At 39.6% G+C, this 4,836-nt stretch overlaps 1 long non-coding RNA gene across 1 annotated transcript in view; it reads left to right on the forward strand.

Annotated features, from left to right (window-relative positions):
- Positions 1-3,270, forward strand: part of LOC107297671 — a 10,391-nt gene extending 7,121 nt beyond the window's left edge. The window contains exon 3 of the long non-coding RNA XR_001549132.1: positions 3,013-3,270. This is a non-coding gene — a long non-coding RNA (uncharacterized LOC107297671). The remainder of the gene's footprint in view (positions 1-3,012) is intronic.
- The last annotated feature ends 1,566 nt before the right edge of the window (positions 3,271-4,836 follow it).

Raw genomic sequence — 4,836 nt, forward strand, 5'->3', positions numbered from 1 at the left:
TGTTCTGTCCCAGCCTACGTCCGTCCTTGTTACGTCACAAGAACAAACCCCTCTTAAACAGTAGGCTGGGAAAACCAACCTCTTTTTATTTCCAAAACAGTCCTGATAAGTTTTTCTCCAAAACAAAAAACACAGAATACTTTCCTAACAGATAATTGGTTACAAAAGCAAACAGAGCAGAAGTTTAAACAAGAAATTCACTGATAAAACAAAACAGACCATGATCCTTGGAAGTTCTTTACAAACGGTTGCCTTCAGCAACCAGCACCACCCACACCTTCCCTTTTTATAAAGCAGTCCCAAGGCGTGGCTTCTCAATGCCTTCTCCTCCTCCCCTGGAGTTGTCGTACTGACTGCTGCTGATCTGCTCTAGATAATTGCCTGCATCTACGAGCATCAATCATGTCCATCAGCTGTGAATCCTCCAAATCCGACTCACTCTCCCCACACAGCTGAGCTTCATCCGTAACACGACTGGAGGGGCCAGTCTCTTCATCAGACCGTGAGTCTTGTAATTCATCAGAGCCTCCCTCTGACCCTGATGGCCCTCCAAATGCCTCCTCCACCTCCTCCTCAGATTCCCCGGACTCAGCTGTTGGGAACACAGGCTGGCACGGAATCACGACACTTATTATCATATGTGGTGGACATGTGTTAAAGCAAGGAGATATACTTGGTTAGAAAAAATGTTAGAGAAACACATAGACTATAAACCTGAACTTTTTTTACTAGGTATAATGCCAGAAAAACTTGATAAGCAAAGTACATATTTGATTCTACATGTGATAACAGCGGCAAGAATTATATTTGCACAATATTGGAAGAACAAAGAAATGCCACCAGAAGAAGGAATAATAAAAAAAATATTAGACTGTGCAGAAATGGACAGACTTACTTTAAGGCTGAAAGAAAAAGAAGAAACAGAATATTTTCAAACTTGGGACCTATTTTATCAATGGTTAGAGAAAAGATTTAGGGATTAGGAATTTAATTTGTATTAGTGAATAAGATACTCAGACAACATGTTTTAGTTAAATAATTATTAATGAATTCTGTTAAAAAATAAAACTTTATAAAAAAATAAATTTCAGACGTGTGGCATCTGACTTGTATTTATGACGGCCGCAGGGAATCTTTGGGGAATAACCACCTAGCACCCCGATACGCCCCCCCGCCCCCCTTGAATGCCAGAAGCCACCCCCCAGCCCCTGCAATCAACCTATCAGCAATCACACGCTGCACCCACAGCACCATGGCTTCTGCCTGCCACCTGATTGGCTGGCGGCCCGTGCAGCCAAAGGCCCGGGACAAAGGTGGCCTCAGTGAATTGGCCGGGGCAAAGGGCGGAGGGCAAGGGGCCCATTGGCTGTGGAGAATGGCTGGGGGAGGTCCAGCAGAGGAGGAAAGCTCCCTGTGAATGGGCGGAGGTGGGAGGCTCAAGGAGAAGGAGGCGGGGCCAAGGGTGGGCGGTGAAAGATCCTAGACCCTTGATTTCTTAGTTACATTTCATTTGAATCGTTTAAAGGAGATAGGTTTCAGTTCTTTTCCCTTGTGTTGCTTCATAAAGCACTATTAAAGTGATACTGTTCTATATTATAGAAATATTGCAACATACACTATTGACATACAGTGTAAAAACAAAAAATGTTTCTTCAGTGAAGACCAATTGTAACCCTACAAACTTTGCAATTATGTAAAGCAGCTTACCACAGCAATTGCTATTCATGCTGCTGTTAAACTATTCTACCTGAAGTATTTGAAATAAGAAATTATTTATGTTAATTGTTACTTAATTATCTGCCTGAAGTACTTCCGATTTACAGTGAGGGAAAAAATTATTTGATCCCTTGCTGATTTTGTACATTTGCCCACTGACAAAGAAATGATCAGTCTCTAATTTTAATGGTAGGCTTATTTTAACTGTGAGAGACAGAATAGCAACAAAAAAATCCAGAAAAACGCATTTCAAAAAAGTTATAAATTGATTTGCATTTTAATGAGTGAAATAAGTATTTGATCCCCTATCAATGAGCCAGAGTTCTGGCTCCCAGGTGTCTTTTATATAGGTAATGAGCTGAGATTAGGAGCACTCTCTTAAAGGGAGTGCTCCTAATCTCAGCTTGTTACGTGTATAAAAGACACCTGTCCACAGAAGCAATGAATCAGATTCCAAACTCTCCACCATGGCTAAGACCAAAGAGTTGTCCAAGGATGTCAGGGACAAGATTGTAGACCTACACAAGGCTGGAATGGGCTAACACACTATGCCGTGAAGGACTGAAATCCTGCAGCGCCGGCAGGGCCCCCCTGCTCAAGAAAGCACATGTACAGGCCCGTCTGAAGTTTGCCAATGAACATCTGAATGAACCATTGCATGGCAATGAACCAAAACACATGGCCAAGGCAACAAAGGAGTGGCTCAAGAAGCACATTAAGGTCCTGGAGTGGCCTAGCCAGTCTCCAGACCTTAATCTCATAGAAAATCTGTGGAGGGAGCTGAAGGTTCGAGCTGCCAAACGTCAGCCTCGAAACCTTAATGACTTGGAGAGGATCTGCAAAGAGGAGTGGGACAAAATCCCTCCTGAGATGTGTGGAAACCTGGTGGCCAGCTACAAGAAACGTCTGACCTCTGTGATTGCCAACAAGGGTTTTGCCACCATGTACTAAGTAATGTTTTGTGAAGGGGTCAAATACTTACTTCACTCATTAAACTGCAAATCAATTTATAACTTTTTTGAAATGTGTTTTTCTGGATTTTTTTGTTGTTCTCTCACTTTTAAAATAAACCTACCATTAAAATTATAGACTGATCATTTCTTTGTCAGTGGGCAAACGTACAAAATCAGCAGGGGATCAAATAATTTTTTCCCTCACTGTACAAGTTTTTCTTGTGGCTCAAAGTGTCTTTTCACCATATATAACTTGAATAGTCAGTTTTCAGTGACTCATGTTCATCAGGATAACATTGTAAACATACTCAATTTTAAAGCATACTGTATTAATTTTTCACAGGTTTCTGCATGGGGTGGTTATGTTTTCATCATCAACCTTATTCCTCTGCATGTATTTGTATTATTGTTAATGCAGAGATACAGCAGGAGGGTCTATATAGGTGAGTATTTTAATTTGATGATATTGGATGGAATGTTATTTTTCAGTTTTAATTTAACTACTCTTTCAAAGGACTATGATTTAAACATAGTTGTGTATATTAGTCATAGAACAGAAATTTTGATTTTTGGTTTGCTTGTTATCGATATTCATATATATATATATATATTTATATATATATGTGTGTGTGTGTGTGTGTGTATGTATGTAAAATAAAATGTTTATTAAATAAAAGATTAACATGAACAAAAAACAAAAAAGAGATTAGAAAAAGGAGAAAGATTAAAGAAAAACTGCAAGAAGCAATATAAACAAAAAAGAAAAAGATAAGCAACGTCAGATCTTCTTTATACCAGTTAGAAACTTACTGTCTCTCCTCCCTCTTTAAGTTTACATTACATAATTCCCTTCTTCCCATATTCAATTCTTTTTAATCACAAATCCCAAAATCACTAATTCACTTTTTTCCATTTTAATCAAAAGGTCAATAAAGGGTTTCCAGTCTTTTATAAAAGTACTTGTTTTTTCCCTGATCAAAGAGATAAATTTTGCCATTGCTGCAAATTTCGCCATCTTCACAATCCTCTCCTCCATTGTTTGTATTTCATTATTTTTCCATCTTTCTGCATATAGGAACTTCGCTGCAGTTACTATATAACAAACTAATCTTCCATAAGACTTTTCTACTTGGCTGTCCATAAGTCCCAATAAAAGAAAGCTCTGGTTTCATCTGAATATTAATTTTTAAAATTCTTTGTATCATCATATGTATTTGTATCCATTTTTTTGCTTTTTCACAAGTACACCATGCGTAGTAAAATGTCCCCTCATGCTTTTCACATTTCCAACATCTATTAAAAGTACCTTTGTACCTCCTAGATCAGTGATGGCAAACCTTTTAGAGACCGAGTGCCCAAACTGCAACCCAAAACCCACTTATGTATCGCCGGGTGCCAGGTGGGTGTGGCCCATTGGCTGGGTGTGGCCAATTGGGTGGGTGTGGCCCATTGGATGGGTGTGGCCCATTGGGTGGGCACGGCTGTGGTGGTAATGGCAGACTGGGTGGGACTAAAAAGTTCAATCAATCAATTCCAACTTTGCGAGATCTTTTTTTTTCCCACGAGAAGTTGAAATTGACTGATTGATTGAACCTTTTTTTTTTTTTTGCACAAAGTCGAGGCCTAAAGCGAAAAGGTTTTATAAAACCCAGCTGAAGGCCTAGGACTGGGGCGACGGCGCACGTGCCCACAAAGAGGGCTCTGAGTGCCGCCTCTGGCACCCGTGCCATAGGTTCGCCACCACTGTCCTAGATAATACCAATGGTGACATATACCAGCGGTACATCATGTTATAGAAGCTCTTTCTTAAATTATAACACAATGTTAACTTTAGTCCTTTTAACCATATTTTTTCTGATTGGTCCATCTGTATATTATAATGAAAATTCTTAGCCCATTTTAACATGCATTCTTTAACTCTTTCTTTCTATATATGTATGTATGTATGTGTGTGTGTGTGTGCGTGTGTATATATATATATATATATATATATATATATGTTTTCTGAGGTTTTCGCGGGTGTTTGTATGTAGGTCTTTGGTCATTCGGGTTCTCTCCCGCGTAAAATTGGAAGTGTCCTGGCGACGTTTCGACGAAGTCACATTCGTCATCTTCAGGCTGGTGTCTTCAGCTTCGTGCTTCTGGGAATAGTGTGCGATCGCAGCTG

This window comes from Protobothrops mucrosquamatus, unplaced genomic scaffold (genome assembly GCF_001527695.2).
Source record: "Protobothrops mucrosquamatus isolate PMUCROS unplaced genomic scaffold, P.Mucros_1.0 scaffold3453, whole genome shotgun sequence".
NCBI lineage: Eukaryota > Metazoa > Chordata > Lepidosauria > Squamata > Viperidae > Protobothrops > Protobothrops mucrosquamatus.